Source organism: Pieris napi, chromosome 7, assembly GCF_905475465.1.
Source record: "Pieris napi chromosome 7, ilPieNapi1.2, whole genome shotgun sequence".
Taxonomy (NCBI): Eukaryota; Metazoa; Arthropoda; class Insecta; order Lepidoptera; family Pieridae; genus Pieris; species Pieris napi.
In genome coordinates, this window is record NC_062240.1 from 284,893 (window position 1) to 305,805 (window position 20,913).

At 34.3% G+C, this 20,913-nt stretch overlaps 1 protein-coding gene across 5 annotated transcripts in view; it reads left to right on the forward strand.

The window, feature by feature from the left end:
- The window catches only part of LOC125051432 (CUGBP Elav-like family member 2), a 222,034-nt gene that overhangs the window by 34,883 nt on the left and 166,238 nt on the right, over positions 1-20,913 (forward strand). For 3 of the 5 annotated variants that reach the window (XM_047651730.1, XM_047651731.1, XM_047651733.1), the window contains exon 1: positions 19,985-20,162. The exons of the other annotated variants lie outside the window; for them this stretch is intronic. The gene's annotated coding sequence lies outside the window, so the exon portion shown is untranslated. Of the gene's footprint in view, positions 1-19,984; positions 20,163-20,913 lie in introns of those variants that run through there. 5 annotated transcript variants of the gene reach the window in all.

Below are 20,913 nucleotides of genomic sequence, written 5' to 3' on the forward strand. Positions count from 1 at the left end.
AGGAATGTTCCAATTTGTACCCCGCGTAGGAAAGGTGGGAGGTATAAGCCGGGATATCTGAGTATTAGTTACAAAGAGCAAGACCGGCTTAGCAGTCTCCAAAGTGTAGTGGGCACCGTGGATGTTATAATTAAACTACCTTACATTTGTGAAGTCTACGGCGAGTGTGTAAGAGGGCGACTCGGATAGTTTAATAGAGCACAGAGTTGCCTTCCCCAAAATACAAAGGACAGCCTGTGCGTCCGTTATGTGGAGGGATATTTTATGGCGCGGGACACACATACGCCAGCTACTAGTAGCTAGAGACTACCCTGGGGGATGGACGGACTATCGGAATCTCACTCAGCGCATAAAACGCTAGTACAATAAGGCTATTGCATCACTTCACGCCGGTTTTCTGTAAGAAAAAACTATCTTTCTTTCATTGCCATAGAAGTAGCTTAAGCTTCCTGCCAGACGAATATCTCCGGTCTCTCTGCCTAGTTTTTTTTATGAGCAGTGATACTCTAGTAGTATGTACTCTCGTTTTTAGTAAATATGTCGATACGCCATACATTTTTATTCATAGTAATTTAACAATAAGAAGCTGTTGAACCAACAATACAGTATAAGATACTTTTGAAATTATTAGAATAGAGCTTATAAGTATAAGCTTTATAAAGTTGGGAGCTTCAGCTTCGTGGAAATGTACAGAGTATGAAGTTTTGTACGAAGTACAATAATAAAATATATTTTCAACATAAATATTAAATATAATGTTTATTGAAAAAGGATGCTTTATAATACTTTTTATTTTTTAAAACAATTAATTAATGCCTTTTTAAGTTTTAATAGTAACAAAAAGTATTATATCGGACTACTCACGGAAAGCTACAACGAAAAAGATATCAGCTACATGAAACAGATACACAAATCTGAGACCTAGACCTTAAGATCGTAGCGCTGGATATATCTGTAATGAAATAAAGGGTAATTAAATCTGTTTTATATGCGTTATAAGTTATAAGTTGACAGATACCAATTTGATATCATGATTAGCCTTTAGAAATGTTTCCATATTAACACCATCTATTGCCGCAAACTGGAAATTAAAAAAATACTAATTGTGTCCCCTTGTTTTTCAGTATGTTTAGGGTTTGATTTTTATAAACAGCCGTATATATATAACATGGAGTTCAAATCGATATTTTCTAATAAAGTTTGTTTTGTAAATATTTAGTAAATTCGCGATTAAATCCGTTAAAGAAGTTTTATGAAAAGGTGAGGTACTTGCATAAACCAATGAAAATATTAGTTGATATCCATTTATTTTGTCTCGTAGATCAGGGCATATTAATATGTTCGTGATTATTTTGATCAAATATCAAAAATTTTGTGAACTACCCGACGTCGAGAACTCTATCCAACTTTATTTATAGGAGAACTTGTCGACTTTTCCCGGGCAACATGCTATTGAAATCCTTTGGGGTAAGGGGTTCGTTAAGTTTCGTTGTTTCTTTATGTCATCTATTTACATATATTTGAAGATTCCAGTAGTTCTTCCCAGATTCAGGTTAAATACTGAACATACAACTACAATTCACCAATAAAGTTATAAGAAAAGTGCAAAGATAAGAAATACAGTTATAAAAACAGTGCGATTAAAAACTATATCGTAAAACAATCCCGAAACAACTTCTGATATCCCAGTAAAAAGTGAAAGTTCATAGTCCGCCATTACACAATTCAATCGTAATTCGCGTCTGACAACTGACATCTCATCTAGTACCAACCTACGCAGCAGTGCCGGGCAGTGTTGCAAGATTTAAAAAAAATTATTAAAAGGTGTTACAATTTATTAATTCCACTTTTCCCTAAAATGGATAAAAATATCGAAATGCTTTGGGAAAAATTAGAGGAAAAATTAAACCAACAAACTGTAACTATAACATCAGCTGTAACCACAAACGTTATGGAAGCGATAAATGATAAGATGGATTCAATTATTCAAGAAAACAAAAATTAAAAACTCAGATTGCAAAACTTGAACAAAAACTAGATCAAATGGAAATAGATAAAAGAAAAAAGAATTTGGTATTTTTTGGAGTTGAAGAAAAGGGAAAAAGGGAATCTGAACTGGTAGACTATATCAAAGAAATTATAACAGATACAGGTTTACATATAGACAGCCAAGAAATAAGCAATGTTTACAGAATTGGAGCACAAACTAACAAGAATCGGCCAGTTGTCGTTTCCTTGTCGACAAATTGGAAAAAACATTTGATACTTAAAAATAAATCCAGCCTTCCATCTGGGATCTATGTAAAAGAAGACTACCCGAAACACATATTAGAAACCCGAAAGCAACTGCAACTAAAAGTAGAGGAAGAAAGAAACAAGGGTAACTTTGCATATATCAAATATGATAAGCTAATCGTTAAGAAACCAAATGATCCAGGCCGTGAAAAAAGGAAGCGGGAACAGAGTGGCTCGCCGATATCACCTACACAAAAGAGGTCAAACCCTAACAAAGCAACGATGCCAACTGCAACGAATACAAAGGATGTAATAAAACCTAATTTATTAAATTATATAGCAAGGGGAAGGTCTAGCTCACTTTCAGAGGTATCAAAAAACAACTAACTGCCCCCGACAACCGGAACAAAAACAATGCTAACTGTAGATCAACACCAACAAAGGACAACGAAAGAAAACATGCACCAACCACCTCAAGCCGGCTGGTCACCGTGGGGCTCAGCGACTACTACCCTCCATCCAACAAGATACATATAGCAACACATATAACAACACTTAACAGCAACACACAGTATGACCAAAACCCTCCAATGATCACACCAACGGAGCAGGGAAACACCTTGCATAAAAACAAATTAATGATCGCAACATACAACGTCCGAACCCTCTCATCGTATGACCGTTTGCTCGAGTTTGAAGAGGCTATAAGAAATATTAAATACGATATCATCGGAATATCTGAAATGAGAAGACATGGAAATAAAATAGAAGAGTACGAAAATTTTATACTGTGCTACATAGGGCAAACCCCTGGCAAACATGGAGTTGGCTTCATTATAAATAAGTCTCTCAAAAAACACATAATAAGCTTCAATGGCATAACAGAGCGAGTGGCAACACTAAACATAAATATACAGGGACATAAAATATCCATTATACAAGTTTATGCACCAACAGAAGCGGCAAGCGACCTTGATATAGAAGAATTTTACACTACAGTTGAGAAAGCCTTGGGCACAGCGCAAAAAACCATAATATTAATGGGTGACTTCAACGCCAAGCTTGGAACCCCCAAAGCTGACGAATACTTAGTTACTAAAAAAACATGGATACGGCGAGAGAAACGAAAGACACAAATTAATGATAATAAACACATGTTTTAAAAAAAGACAGAGCAAAAGATGGACCTGGCGATCTCCTAACGGACAATACAGAAACGAAATCGATTTTATCTTGTCTAACCAACATAGAATATTCCAAAACATCGAGACGCTCAATCTGAACTACAATTCCGATCATAGAATAGTCAGATCAACAATAACACTAAACAAACAAAAAATATCAAGAGCCAAGTTTACAAACAGCCAAAATAGCAAATTAAAGAGCGAAGAGGAAATAAGTAAGTTCAACGAAAACCTAATATCACAGCTATCTACAACTAGCTGCGAAAACACCACGGTACAATACTGCTACGACATGATAGAAAAGGCTATCACTTTTAGCTTGAAACAAGCTCGCCCAAAGAGAGAAGAAAATAAACAACATAAAATACTATCGGCAAGTACAGTAAGGCTACTAAAAAGAAGGAAGGAACTACAGAAAACTAAAAACAAATCACGAAGTCAGAAAAATGAATTGTCCGCAATATACAAAGTAGTCAATAAGTATATAAAAGCAGACTACAAAAGATATAGGAAAGACACAATAAAAGAACATCTACAAAGAAATGGAAGTACAAAGAAGGCCTATAAGAAGCTCAAAACTAATACATCATGGATAGAAGGACTGAGGAAAAAAGATACAGAAATGTACACTAGAGGCGACATCATATCTACCGCAACAGAATTTTATAGACATCTTTACAGAAACAGAGACACGAAATCATTTAATCTTGTCACAGAAACAGATGCTACACCTAGAAATAACGTTAAACTCATAGACGCAACAGAAATAATTGAAGCAATAAAGAAACTGAAACTAGATAAAAGCCCTGGTTCAGATAATATTACGAACGAAACACTAAAAATTGGACACAAAACTCTAGCACTGCCGCTAGCGGAACTGTTTAACAAGATCTTGCAAGAGTCGGAAACACCTTCCCAATGGTCCAAATCCAACATCATACTAATTTACTAATTTCAATCTGTCGTGGAGTCAGGCAAGGGTGCATTCTGTCCCCGCTTCTATTTAATCTGTATTCAGAAGCAATTATCTCTGAAGCACTGGAAGGCAAAGAGTGGGGTATCAAGATCAATGGGCAAATAATTAACAACTTGAGATACGCCGATGATACCACTCTTATAGCAACAATACCTGAAGATCTACAGAGTATAGTTGACCACGTCTATGAGTGCAGCAAAAGAGCGGGGCTATCAATGAACCTCGCCAAAACCAAGTATATGGTGATTAGCAGAAGAGAAGACTTAAACCCAACAATCTCGGTGGCAGGTACTACTTTAGAGAGAGTTAATAAATACAAGTACCTAGGCACATGGCTGACTGAAGCATGGGAGTCTGAAAATGAAGTGAAGACCCGAATAGAAGTTGCTCGTGCTTCCTTCAACAAAATGAGAAAGGTACTTTGCAACAAGGACATCAGTCTGCACCTCCGAAGTAGGATGCTTCAATGTTACATCTGGCCAGTTGTAATGTATGGTTGCGAGGCTTGGACCTTGAAGGAGGCAACCATTAAGAAACTTGACGCCTTTGAAATGTGGTGTTACCGAAGAATGCTGAGGATAAGCTGGGTCCATAGAGTCACGAACGAAGAAGTTCTACGGCGCGTCAAACGATCCCGAGAACTCACGTTGAGCATTAAAAAGAAGAAGATAAGTTACTTGGGACATGTGTTTCGACACGAACGGTACCGACTTCTTCAAGTAATCATGATGGGCAAGGTCGAAGGGAAAAGACGCGCTGGCAGAAGGAGGAAGTCGTGGCTCCGCAATATTAGAGAATGGACGGGAGTGGCCAGCGTAGAACAGCTGATGCGCTTGGCGAAAAATAAGAAGGAGTTTGACGAGCTGACCGCCAACCTCCAGTAGTGGAGAGGCACTTTAAGAAGAAGAAGATACTAATTTACAAAAAAGGCGACCCGAAGGATATCGGAAACTACCGACCAATCAGCTTGCTGCCGAGTCTATATAAACTTTTCTCCACAATTATAAACATAAGGATTAGAGACACATTGAAAAAAAAACAGCCAGTGGAGCAAGCAGGCTTCAGAAGGGGCTTTTCAACAGTCGACCACATCCATACCCTTGAGTTGATAATGGAAAAGTATCAGGAAAAACAAAGAACACTCTATATATCATTCATAGACTACCAAAAAGCCTTTGATACAGTAAGACATAACAGCATCTGGGAAAGCTTGAAAGAACAGGGAGTAGAGGAAATATATATAAAAATCATCAAATCCATATACAAAAACAATAAAGGTAAAATTAAGCTTGAAACATTAGGCCCTAGTTTTCCAATAGAACGAGGAGTAAGACAAGGGGACCCGCTGTCTCCAACAATATTCATAGCTGTTCTTGAGTCGATCATTAGCAAGCTAGATTGGAGTAAACAAGGTCTATACATAGACGGTACTTACTTGAGTCATCTGAGATTCGCGGATGACCTAGTACTGTTATCCGAGTCATCTTCCCAACTACAGAGCATGGTAGAAACCCTGAACCAAGCTAGTGGAAAAGTAGGCCTAGAGATGAACATTACAAAAACTAAGACAATGACAAACAGCTCTCAAAGACCAATAACAATCAATAACAAACCATTGGAATACGTTGAAGATTATGTCTATCTGGGAAAAACCATAAGTTTTCACAGAAAAAATAAAAATACAGAAATAGAGAAAAGAATAAAATTAACATGGAACAAATTTTGGGGTCTCAAGGAAATTTTTAAAGGTGATCTACCACAAGACATTAAAACCAAAGTCATGAATTCAAGCCTCTTGCCTTGTTTGACATATGGTTGCCAAACGTGGAAATTCACTGCTGAAACAAGAAAAAAGATAATCGTCTGTCAGAGAGGACTCGAAAGAAGTATGCTAAAGATCAGAAAATCAGATAAAATACGTCATACTAAAATAAGAAAAATAACCAAAGCAACAAATGCTTTAAGCTACGCAAAAAAACTGAAATGGAAGTGGGCAGGACATGTTGCCCGGCTAACTGACCATAGATGGACTAAAAAAGTAACTTTCTGGAAAGGCCCACTAGGCAAAAGAACAAAAGGTAGACCTATTACGCGATGGGAAGACGACATTAAAGCGATAGCTGGTCGAAATTGGAGTGAAGTGGCCGAGGACAGAGATAAATGGGCGTCACTGGAGGAGGCCTACACCCAACTTGGGGTTCCAGTAGATTAAATATTTAAAAGGAATATATATGTATATATTTTTTTAACTAATATAGATTAATAACATGAACTAACACTAAAAATAAATTGTAAGAAGTGTAAACTTATATAATACTGGAAATAAAAGGCTTTTTTATTTTTTATTTTATTTTAAAGATTCCAGAACGTTCATGGCCAGTGTGTGAGTCCAGAAAGATCCTTTAAAACAAAGGCCTTTGACACTAATCAGCAAAGGGTTGCTTGCTAAATCGCTCCATACAACTTGAGAGCATAGTTTTAATTATCCCTTCCAATATCAAAAGCTTTGTTGTCGGCGAGGTAGCATTTCGCACGTAATATCGACCTTCTGTTTTCACTTATCTGATATTAAATCACGTTTTCCAAACGCTCGGGGCGGGTCAATTTTCAATTACATTGGAGGCTATTAACACTGTTAGGTATGACACTGAATGTGAGAGTTCTGAGGCCTCGGGCTGGATGTAAAGCTGCGTGCATTTGAGTACTACGGTGTCACAACCTTATTTTAGATAAAACTGTTAACATACGTGATCGCGTTCGAACGTTGGAAATATTTGATTCCTTAATTAGCACCTCTTAATGCACACACGTTTATGTGGCTCCATTTTTGATAGATGTTTCATAAAAAGTTATATAATGTAAAATTACCAATAACGGAGGTAATCTAACAAAAAATTGTGGCGATTAAAAAGAGTGGAGAAGAGTTTATTGCCAGTTCTTCTCTTCCGTTCTACGCCCTTGATTTGAGAACTGGCAGTAAATGTAAAATTAGAAGCATTTGATGTATATTTCTTTTTTTGACGTTCATAAGTGTTCATTGTGTTACCTATATGAATAAATGATTTTTGACTTTTGAATCGTACTCTTTAAGCAATTTGGTATTATATTAAAAGGAATAAACCAATCATTCATACATCACTGAATTTTATAAGTTTACCGTAAAACGAAGTGAGGTTTAAAAATAGCCAACCTCAAACTAATTTACCGGTCATGTAATGTGAAATAGGTTGTACGGTGACGAGTTTTATTATATCACAACCCTATGTGAATTATAACGAACAGTCCAATATTGGATTAAAAATTTTAGTTTTAGGAATATTGAAATGTTGAGAAATAGTTACAAGGAGTAACTACGACTTAACATTTTTCATAATTTTTTGGTATAAACTTAATTTAGTAATAGTTTGTGATAATCGCAATTTGATTTTATAGCTTGTCGTGTGTATTTCGAAATTAAATTTATTTATTTCCTTATTTTCTATTCTTAAAGTAAAGTGATCATTGCAATAGAAAACTTATTATTAATACAACAATGAAGCTAAAAACATATCATATCATAATATGAAAAAAGTCAACTCATATCAAACTCAATTCATAAGTAATTATGAATAATGTGTCCCTTATATTAAGTTTAGTCAATGCTCAATTTAATTTAAAAAAATATTTTTTAGTATAGCATAGCATAAAACAAAACAGGTAGGGTATATTCTGTTCTTCGTTATTAATATTGATGTGATCTTTGTAACAGTTTTAATAACTGTAATGAAAGCTGCAAATATGATGCAACAGTACACAGCGCGGGGTGCCAACTCAATTAGACTGTGGACATGTACATAAGCGATATTTTTTTCACTTATTAATAATTCTCAAATGTACCTATACATTTGCAGTCGATTGACTCCTTGTTTAATCTTTAATTAATAGTTTGAGCATATTTTAATTGAAATAGGTTATTATAGTAAAAATAATTAGTTACAACAAATGCATTATATTTTATTACACAATTCATTTTTACTTTTTAAGTGTACAATTTAATAGATAAACAATGTTATTCCTTAAACTCGCTTCCCCTGTGAAGGTCCCCGCACCGCAGGTTTCATTTGGTGGCGTGGCTTGCTCGCAACATGCATTAGTAAATTACACACGTCGACGTCCGCTTCTCTTTCAAAGTCGGGATTTGTCGCGAGATTTGCACTGAATCGTAATTAATTTGTTTAATTAACGTCTACCAGCTTATTCAACTCTATGGCTTTGAATTTGCTACATCACTAATGGTCCATGTGAGATACCTTTATTATGCGAAGATCTCGAATGTTATGATTGGTATTGTAACCAATAATGCTTCATGTCATCGGTTAGATGAATAATATACAAAAACAAAACTGAAACGTTCCATAATCTCCTTCGACTCATAGACCCACAAGATTTTTTAATTAGAACCAGTAGTTCATGAGCAACGAAGTAAAAAAATCAAATGCCCATTTCTTTACAATTGTAATTTTATTTTCTCATGTATAATGTAGAAGTAAAAGACAGGGAACTGCAAGCTGATACTATTACACCTCTCACCCTGTTTACTTACGGCGGGTCACTTCAACATGTGAAAGTGGTATCGTAGCTAATGCTTTTTATGTTTTTATTTAATTACAAAGCGGCCGGGGTGGTTTGCGTAGCTAAAGGACTAAGAGAGATGAAGAGCGCATTGTTTGTCTAATAGCCCTTTGAACCCGTGAACAATATCAACTATAGGCTTATAATAATACAAATCATGTATATCATTTGCTAACTTGTTGCAATAAATACCTAATATAGGTTTTTATTGTTTGGTTTCATTGTTTATTGAACCCGAGGAATATTTAATAAACAGTGGTAATCCGATACATTCTTCTTATCAAGAAAAATATGTAGTGTCTGGCATAGCCCAGACATTAGATATAATTACAAGAAAAACCTTAAAAAAATTCGTGCTGCTGTTTGCTTTAAAGAAAAAAAAGGAAAAAATTCCAAAGAAAGTGTTCATAATATTATCCACAACCAAATTTGGGTATGACAGTGTCAGCGCACTGGGTGCCCAGAAAACTTTTGGCTGAGCAGAAACAAGTGAAACTGAGAATTTTGCAAACTGTTTGGGTTTGTTGCAACAAGTTATTGACCGATTTTTGACTAGATTAAAGAAACATCTCAGGGACCATAATTTGAAGATGATGACGCAGTAGTCGTGGCGGTACATGATTTTTAAGGGATCAGGCAGAAGAATAAGGGTATAAACCTGAATGGTCTATATTGCATCTATGTCTAAAGGACTATTTTGAAGAATAAAATTGAGAACTAGATCATTGCGTCGTACTCAATTTAACATTTTATTGAACTCCCGTAGTATCTACTTAATATGAGAGTCATTGACCGTGACCACCAGGATATGTAAAGTGTATGATATCTAACTCTAGATAATTTATTAAATTCTTTAATATAAAATTCTGCAGTTTGTTTCCCTGTGTTTTGAAATCCCTTTCATCAGTCCACATACTTTTTTTATCAACGCAAAGTTTTTTCAAACACATTGGCCATTAACGAAACATTTCTACGAATAAGAAAAAAGCCAACCAAGCGAGTTTGTTGCTAAAGTTTTTTCATCCCAGTTTGGTTTTTAATCAGGCAACTCTGGAAACTGTCCAGTTGGATTGGCATATAAGATGAAAATTTACGTCGAACATTTGATGCTTTTTTAACATAATTTTATATGGTATTTTTTCAGTAATATTTGTTGACTGAAATGTACGATCCAAAATTGAACTTCACCCAAGTTTCATTCTTATTCTTATTAAAAATTTACCAATTAACAAATAGGTAATGTATAGATACGTTTCTTTTATTTAATCCAGTTTAGTTTAGTCACGGAAATGGAAATAAAAGTACACCACTTAGCTAAAAAGCTCCCAAACTTAAACCTACCCATGCGAGTAATATAAATTTCTATTTTAATTAGAAAATACTTAGGCTTCTATCGTGGAATCAAACGGCGTACGTGGAAATTTACTGTACGTGCAAGTGCCTGGAATGCTTCAGAATGCTCTGTTTCATATTTTCATTTTACGAAACAATGCTTTGTGAAAATCTCTAGTGTAAAATATATTTTTAATTAACTGTTTTTCAATTTAAATGTTTGAGAAAAATATTTAGTTATTACGAGCGTTTAAGTAAAATGTTTTGCGAATGTAGAAGCTTTAGCAATTTTGTTTTGTAATATTTATATTAAAAATTATTATTAATACGGACGATTGAATGTATACCAAAAACAATTACAACTGATATCACTAGACCTATATTGGACTACCTAATCTAATATATCTAAAATACAAAAGGAATTAGCTACGGGCGGTAGCGCTTTTATTAAATGTTTTTACACCTATTTAGTGGTTATTAAAGCATTATTTCTAAGAGAATACCCATATTGACTCTTTATCATTGTAACGAATGAAATGGCCTGAATTCAAGTTATCTGAAATGATGAGTGTTTGCTATATTTTACGGGAATGGATGTTTCGTGTTTCCAAGTAAAGACCGCGGTTATTAATAATAAACTTGGTCCGGCCGATTGCGAACTCCTGTATATTGTCGAGTGGATCCGATACTCTCACAGCTTAATGGAATTAGGAAAATTTTCCTTACCTATAATATTTTCGTTGCGGTTTGAAGGGTATCGGTATAGGGAATATTAAATTTAATAAATTGCTATGGATCAGTTAACTTTTTTGTTGTTGTTGTAGTAATTTAAAAATAATTTTTCAATCAAACTATCTCATACCATTTGTAAAAAATTTCAAAACAAATATAATGACAAATACCTATTATCGTTCCTAAACTGTCAGTCGCTTGTAAAATCAATATTTCGGATAGTTTATTTAACTTTGAAGAAGGCAAATTTTCCGGTTGAGTCTTTGTTCCAAATATCATTGCAAACGCAAATGCTTAAAAATATATATTAAATATTTAATAACTTTGTACATAGAAGAAAACTGCAATTCGTAATACATAGCTTGCGGTAAATAGCTATATAAAGTATACCGCTTTTAAAAAGCGGTATACTTTATAAAGCCATTTTACAGGGGTAACATAGAATAAAATTTTAAAACGCTTCCTATCAATTGTGCGCTGTCACAATGTAATAATAACTTTGCAATAACATAAATGGCTAGTTCGTACCGCGTGCAAGAGAAATGCACATGGGACTCGGCGGCCCACTGTGTTTATATGGTCTTGTGTACTATACATTGCGGAAGCTTTATACGTCAAAACTATTTTGATCAATTCATTAAAACTTTACTTATTCATTTCAGAAGCTAACTGTCACTTCTCACAAGGCACAAGGTACAATTTGGTAAATAAAAATGGTAATTTCATAATCGCATCGCAAATTGAAGGAGAATAAAAAATCTTCATATCGTAAAAAATCACGGTGCCTGTTAAAGTGGTGTAGAACATATTAAAGGATGACTTTATATTTTTATTTTTAAAATAGTAATTAGGCCTGAATTAATTCTACAACATTTCATTTCATTTTTGTTTTTCTCATTGGCGCGTCATTAAGTTATATTATGGATCCAACAAAACCTAGCACGCAATGAACTTCAATGATGTTATATGAGTAAGTTTGAGTGAAATATGTTGAGACCGCAGATGTGGCTCATTTAATTCAAACAGTTAATCGACATTTTTAAAAGATTTTCATGTTTTAAATAACTTGTGTCAGAATATAAACAAAAGTCGAATCAAATAAAAGTCAATAAAATAATTAAACTATTTAATTTAATTTTTGCGTTTAGATTTTATGAAATGGGTGAGGCAAATAGTGTCTAGGGATATTATTCTAGATTTGCGATGCTTAACCCAATATTAAATGAAAAATGTCGGATTCAATCTAACAATCTGAGAATCGGCCGCGACTCTTGGCTGAAACGTCTTCGCCGAGAAATTTCCATAAATCAATTTCAATACAAACACCTCTTGGTGAACTTTGCTCGCGGTTTTATTTAACCTCCTCCTATAGTAACAGCGGATAAAATTAATTATTTATATAAAAAAATACAGACAATAAGCGAAATATTGTATATTTTATAAAAATTAGGTACCTACTATTAATATGTTTTAGGTCGAGTAGCACTTTGGTGCACTAGTGCACTAAAGAGGAATTTACGATATAATACGACTTGAATGTAATTATTTTGTACAAAGTACAATGTTTTAAAAACTTGCCTATGCACTGGCAAAACAAGTACATTGTAATTGTCAATTTATGCCAAGTACGTGGACTGCTAGCTGGGATTTAAATCCATTTCAATAATGGTATTTATATATATTCAATACAATAATCGCTACAACAGAGGCGGGTACCTTTATAAGGAAAGCGGGCCTCGGCCGCTGTGACGCTTGGAACACAGTTACAGTTATCGAATTGACTCAACCGCAACCCAGCTCTAGGAATGCTGGATTAAGTTAGCAGGTGTTTCACACATTGGCATAAAGTTGTAAAGTAATATTATATGTGTTGTATTTATTTATTCTTATTGATTGGTATAGTATCAGAATTAAATGGCGTTTTAAAAGCTGACAGTTGGATGCTCTTTTGATGTGAAAAAGCAGTCTTAGCAATTATGAACTTGGTACACTTATGAACGTCAAAAAAATGGTACTAACGTTCTTATCGTTCATTGTTTTAAGATTTCTTAGTAAAAAGCTTTATGAATCATTGAAATTTTTACATTTGATTCTCTTTTACATTCTTTTTACCCGTATAGTTACGAGTTTAAATGAATCCCATTGCTGCTGCTGTTCTGCAACTCTGAAAATATGATTGTAACACAAAATGTAATATCAACAAAGTAAAGACAATTGTTTGGCTATGGTTCAATTGATTTTTTTAATTTAAAGTAATATACATTTAAACTTTTGCTTACTACTTATTGATACTTTTATACTTAACCTGGTTCATAACGCGTTATTGAGTAGTTAAGACTTTTTGCTTTCAGAATATTATATTTTTTTATCATCATTAGCGATTTATACAAAGATTTTTTGTATAGGTACATAGAGGCTAACATAGGATTTACACACACTTAAATCCTATAATCCTGTACAAGATTTCGCGAAAGGGCCAGCTAAGTCGGCAAACGAATATTCGTTTGTAATTCGATTCAAGTCTTTAGCTGTGCAATGGATTCTAACACTTGTAACTATAGTTTTTATGCCTAAATTCGTATCCAGTTTTTTTTTAGTTTTACTTTACACGGCATTTCGTATTGGCCAACCTTCCTGCCGGGGTATAAATATTTACCTGTGGAGCGGTTTTAGCGGATTAGCGCAGGAGATTTGAGCCATTCTGTTTTCTTTTGTGTATTTTGAATAATACGAGACTTTATTTAGTCGAACTATTTTTGGGACTATTTTTTAGAACACGAATGTCTATACCTAAACATCTTTCTGCGCAACCACTTCCCAAACTGTCACATTTATTATGAGTGTAGTCTATTTCACCTAATTATACCTTGAAAATGAAAAAAAAAAAGGTCTTGAACATGATCGATTGCAGACGCGATTGGATCTCATGCTAATATTTTAAGGGGGATTGAAGCTGAAACAGCGATTACAACTGATTGATTAGATTGCAACAAGTGGGTGTAAAATAATTTAAATATTGGTATAAGCTTTGAAGTATTTATATCGCATTTATTGTTTAATTCAGTTTTTACCAATTTAAATTCGTCATGTTTAAGGGTATTTGTTTCAATTCAATAATTAAAATTCAACAATTTCGTAGAATAGAGCTACGAAGAAGTTTGTCGTAGCTACGTTTATTATTCGTGAATAGTTTACTAGAAAGCTATAGTTAAATGATCAAATACGCCTTGAAAAGTATTCAGTCTAAAGTCTAATGCAAACATTGTCTCAACTTCGATATTTTTCATTTGGACATCGCAAAAATCCACTGCTTCGGCTTTTAATAAATTAAGGCAAACTGAAAACACAATGAAAAATACGGAGGGATGGAAAAGAGAACTTTGCAAAGATACCCCCTGATTGATTGGTCTCGCAACAGGTACTGGAAAAGGGGTGGAGGGGTGTAGGGACCGCGGTGGACTGATCAAAGCCTTTTATCTACTCTTTGTGGCGAGCTTCATTTGTTTAGAGTCGGAGTGTAGTGCAGAGCACATTTTCTGACCTATTTGTCTGAATAATTCTATTTACGTTTACGGGATTTGACGTTGTGTCTAGCCCCGAAGGTTTCCTTTCATTGAAGAATGGTTTGGTCACTAGACTATGAATAAAAACTATAAGACATTCATAGTTTTTTTAATTCTTTTTTTTAATTTTTCACACATCTCTCCTATGTTTTTTTTTTTTTTTAATAGAACGGGGGGCAAACGGGCAGGAGGCTCACCTGATGTTAAGTGATACCGCCGCCCATGGACACTCTCAATGCCAGAGGGCTCGCGAGTGCGTTGCCGGCCTTTTAAGAATAGGTACGCTCTTTTCTTGAAGAAAATCTCTCCTATGTACACAATATTGTTTCTATCATATATGAATATGATTATCATTATTTTATTTTGAATATCCCTGTGTATACAAGAAACTCTTTCAATACACGGAAAAGTAATTATTGAGATTTGTACTGTGAAATGGTTATATGCATTAGATTCAACGTAGTAAACGGTTATAAAATAAATAAGAAACGAGTTATAATCGCTTGAAGTTTCGTAGAGAGTTGTAAGTACCTGATGACATTGATCTCAAAGTGATTTAAAAGGATTCGATTTCCACATTTAATTACTCGGGGAAAAGAAACCAGAGGGTCGTGATTAAAAGCGTCCGATGTCAGAAATAATTTTTCGGTCGTTTGACGCCAATTTCCCCTTGGTCTGCTATAATTTGTTTGAATTAGACCGCGCACGCAGCTGCTGTCAGAATTCGACGTGATATTCAAATCGTCGACATATGACGTAACACACATATTATAATTGATTCACAATAATTTTATAAAAAATAAAATAAATCAGTGGAGCTACAACTCTTTTAGGTGTGGGTCTTAGTTTTATGTATCTGTTTCATGATCATTTGTCAATCTAATACTACAGTAGGTCAGACTCCGGTGCCTGACACACGCCCTCGACATTTTAGGTCTAAGACAAGCCGGTTTCCTCGCTGTTCGAGTTTGCTAATGTTAAATGCGCACATAGAAACAAAGTCCATTGGTACACAGCCGATCGAACCTATGACTTCGAAGATGAGAGTCGCCCACTAAGGCCACTAACCAACAATGCTATATAAAGTTGATACTTTTTTCAAATAATTTTCAATTTCCGAGAAAAACAGGAAAGCCTAAGAGAAAACATATACCACGTAACATTCATGGACCTGTTACTTACCTAGTCCTATGTCTCCGTGGACCTAATACTTCATATAACTTTTGTACATAAATTTTACAAATTAAAACAGTTTAATATAACTCTTGAAACTTTAAAATTCAAAAATAAACATTTTCATACGAGCCATCTCATTGCCATTATTGTAAAGAGTACTCTATTGTGAAGTATTGTTTTATTGAATTAATGTAATTCATTTTAATTGATATTTAAACAAGCTGAAGTAGTTAAAAAAGCCACAAGCAGACATGCTCTTTCAAACTTGTTAACTAATTACTAAATTAAAATGAATTAAAACCATTAGGAAAACTAAAACTATTGTTTGTTTTTATTATATATTTCATCATATAATTTAATCTAATCTTAATGTTTTTATAAGTCATATTTCGGAATCGAATCCGAATGCAAATGAATCATTAGCAGGCATACCGTGCCTCCCCTTGATTTTGCGTTTCTTTGAATGTGAATAATTTCGGCTGCTTTTCGGCCGCGCTCTACAAAGATCCGGAAATGAAGCACGGATTCTTAATTGAGTTTCCGTTGTGGTTGCCGTACCGGCGAATCTGGTTGGGTTTTCCTATAGTGTATTGTGGAGCCGTTTTTCTTGAAGGTAGCGTATCTATACTCCTAATATTGAGACTGGAATATTTTTTTCTTGCTCACTTAATATTATTAACGATCTCTAAAGAAAATTTAAACATTTTCTTATCTAATCTTCAACAACATAAAAAAAACTGTACCTGTATAAACTTCTTAGGCGAGAACAAAACTAAACATTTTTGCTTGAAGATACGTATTGTATTAAACGATGATTTTTATAAGAAAGCGTTATTTCGAGTAAAGAAGCACGTCAACAGAGATATTTACGAGTTGGAAATGCGCCACCAACAACGAGTGCAGAAAAGTTTGACTGCAGCCATATGTTTGTGCAAGACAAGTTGTGACGTTTAAAGAAATGGCCTGATCTTTCTGTCACTAACATTGATACATATTCAGCAGAAGCTACACTTTATTAAATAGAACTACATATATTACGTAAATATTAATTGTTGTAAAATCCCCGTGTAATTAGGCACTGCAATTAAAATCGCTGATCAGAGAATCCTTTGTAAGAGCAGCGTTAATTAAACCACCGTGAGCTCACGTGCGATGAATAGTCCATGCAGAACAATAAAACGTGCCAGCAGATGGCGCTGGACACGTGATTGATGGCGAGATCGATGACCACATACCGCACTGTCATTGCGTCGTTTCCAACTTTGACAGTCGAGGTAACTCTGTACTTGTTGTGGCTTCAATATTGATCTATACTGACAAATGTTTCTTAATACCAATAATTATTCTATATTAAACCAATTACACTGACGAAAAAAATTATATCAACTTAAATAATACATGGATTTTTTTTTATACTCATTATTTGTATATTAGAATAAAACAGAATAATAATATTTAGATACAATGATGCTCTGTTAGGGATTTTTCAACGTTATTAAATAAACATAGTAATTATGAAATTAAAATAAAATATGTTTATTATGAGACATAATATACAGGTACCACTTATTCCACGTCATTCAATTTGAAACGGTAGACATCCCTACTCATCGGCAATGAAGACAGAGGGTGTAGGCCGAGAGAAAAAGACGACGTAAAAAACTCTCGGTACTCTTTACATATATTATATATATACATACATAATATTTTCATAAGTATATTGCGAGGGAAAGGTAAGTATACATACTAATTTCTTTGAATTTATCTCTAAGAGATTCCCTACATTTTAAATTATAGATTGCACGAATGGCCCTCTTCTGCAGGATTAAAATAGTTTCGACATCAGCAGCATGACCACATAACATTAAGCTGTGAAAGTAACTAAAATAAACAAGTCTAGCTGTATCGACATCAGTTAGTGAGCGAAGTAGTTAAGCTAAGCGTAGTTTTTTATCCGCGTCAGCTGCAAAACTATATATGCATGTGTATTTTACTGTATGTCACAAGCCTAATAATACGAGGGATGAGAAAAAAGTCAGTTTCAGGCCACCCCTAGCATCGAGTGGTATCAATGGGCGCACTTCAAAGCGTCCCGTTGCATAGCAACCGCTACGAGCCGCCATCGCCGTTGCTAGTAACACGGCCGCTTTAATTAAGCCCAGGTTGGCGCCTAGGCCTTAATGCAATCACTAGAGCATAGTATTGAATGTCGTTCTCGCGTACCGTTATTTGCCATCGAATAAAGTGGTAAACAAGTTCGATACCTTATTGCTTATATATAGAGTAGATTTTGGAATGTTTTCGGTTAGTTGCATATGACGTTTTTATAAATATATGTTTGATTAAAATGTATGTTAATGGAAGTTGATTTATTAGTCGAAATTGGGAAAGGGTACAGTGTTAAATCTACTGAACAGGTAACTTCTTTAATGAATATATAAATCTTCTTAACATATCATTATATTATATTACTTTTATAAAGTTTAGACTATGATTGATAATATACTATGTTTTGCAAATATATAAGTAGTAGGTAAATTAGTTATATCAAACAATAAAATCCCTAAATATATCCCTTCGTTTGAAACCAGGAGCAAAAGCAAATATTTTAACCGTAACTTAAATAGATTTTGTTCATCGCATGAATTGATTCACGATCTAGCGCCCGTTCCGTGTAAGATGTGTTAAACCCAGCAATAAATAGAAGGAAGGAATATGTTTACGTGCACCAGTAGCAGCAAGCGCTGCAGCATCGTCATGCATAATTCATTGACGTGTCTGCGCCGGATCGCTTAAGATTTGTAGCGGCTGTCGGCAGCGCTGGCAGCGTCGTACGTTGAAATGCCTCATTGTTTACTCGAATGCGTTTGGATAAGGCGTTTACATCGGTGTAAATTACACTAGTGCGAAAATGTAGGCGCATTCGAGCTGTGGCTTATGAATAAATTATTGGAAGACTGTTTTGGACAGCGTACCATTATACAGTACTATTTGTCTACAAATACAGAGGTCGCTGAATTTTAATCGACGGTTCCCTAATACATAATATTGGAGCTTTCTGCGAGTTTTCCTAATGTCCTAAATATTCCTGGCTCCATTCCATTCTATTCCATGGTTCTTTACAGTTTACGAGCGTTACTTTACACTGATACATTATGCCACGCTACTCAAGATAGGTACCGTTCAGTAAGCATGTGTGTGTTGTTTTAATTAAATATCGATACCTTTACTGAGCGATAGATTAAAAAAACCCCTGGCATTCAACATCTGACTGCCTGATGATATCTGTGGACTGAGGATTGTGACGATTCTACGTTGCATCATTAGATATTCGCTAAATGAGCAAGGCCACTTTACTCTGTTCCCAAAAATGTGGTAAACCATTTGTTCCACTAATTGTTTTATTTCATTTAAAACTGTTGGCACGTCTCAACATATGACTGATGCTTTTTTTTTTTTTAATGATTTAATTTAAGTTTTAGTAGTACGCGACTATAAGATGCGTGTTTAAATTTCCAAATGTAGTAAACGAAGTCATAAAGGGTAGTGTTCAAAATGTAACTGATTCCTTTTACATAAATCATTCGAGAGGAAAGAATGATGAAACGTTTCAATCGTTTAGCGTGAACGCGTTGACAAGCCCGAGTCTATTATCGCGATCGCGAAAGTCGAGTCAATTGACGAACGCAAGATCGCCGAGAATAAGATTAAAATTTGTCCTACACGATTCAACAGAGTACAGTTGAACAGAGCTCCACAAGGTTTATGCTATTTAATTTATTTAATTTTATATTTATTATGAAGGAATATTATGAATCTGAAATGAATATAATGTTTTTTTACGCTATTCTTGTTAATTTTGTATGATTTTATTAAACAGACTTTTATAGTCTACTAAAAAACGATGTACTGAAAAATTTCTTTGTTTTCAAATGTTATAATTAATTCTGTCTGTTGTAGTAACTATAAGTACGTAATTTGAATAAAAATATATCTAATACTTTACTGTGTGTAAGTTATAACTATACGAATTTCGATACCATTATTGTTATCATGTAGTAGTGGTATATCTCTATACATTCGTTGGCTATGTTTAGGGGATGCGAAACAAAGAAAGAGCCTGTAGGGCTTGCGGGGCACGTGTTGGGCGGGCGGCAGGCCGGCAGTGTGGCCGGGCCTCTCGGCGGGATAAGACACATCATTTGTCTGCTCTCGTTCTGACACCGCGTAATTGTACACGAAAATTGTGTTGTGCTTTTAGTAAGTAGATTTAGTGTCGATGGCTGTTGCGATATTTAAAACGTTACTATGTATATCATGTTCCGTTTTCCACCTACGCGCTGACATTAAACGGTGAGTGCTGGATTTATTTTCGTAGTCCTTTGATGAACAAATAGGAAGTTTATCCTCAGTAATTATTATATTAAGCAATAAAGTTGTTTAAATATCTAAAGAACAAATTTTATCTTACTGCAAATTATTGTTTTATAATAAATTTTACTAATTTATAATATAAGTCTTTGGGAGGCATTTCCTCCTTGGAATTTAAAACAAATTGTTAGTATATTACATTACATAGCCATTATAACCCTGGATTTAAGTACTTCGGAAAATGTAAATTTGGAACCAGAACTTTTGTTACTGATGTCCAAAGGTGCACAATTGTCAACTAAATGAATAAATTTTGGCTTTGATTCAAAGTCAAAGTCAAATCATTTATTTCAATTAGACCAACTAAAATGGCACTTTTGAACGATTGATGATTTGATGTTGCTTTCATTGTTTGCATGAAAACAAAGAAATTAATTAATAAATATTTTTGGGACTTTCATTTCTATTACGTTTATTAAATTGTTTATATAAGTAAACATAATAATTAAAATTAATTAAATATTTTGCTTTAAAATCACACAAGTAAACTATTATTATCAATTCAAAAATATGTTGTATTTATTCATAATTGAACTTATGATAACGCTTGCATCTTCCTAAAAAATTAACTATTCATACAATTATTTGTTGAATCTAGTTTTACTTAAATTAATTCTTGACATACAAACTTATGATTCGTCCATAGTAATAATTATTCTTAGGAAAAATGGTT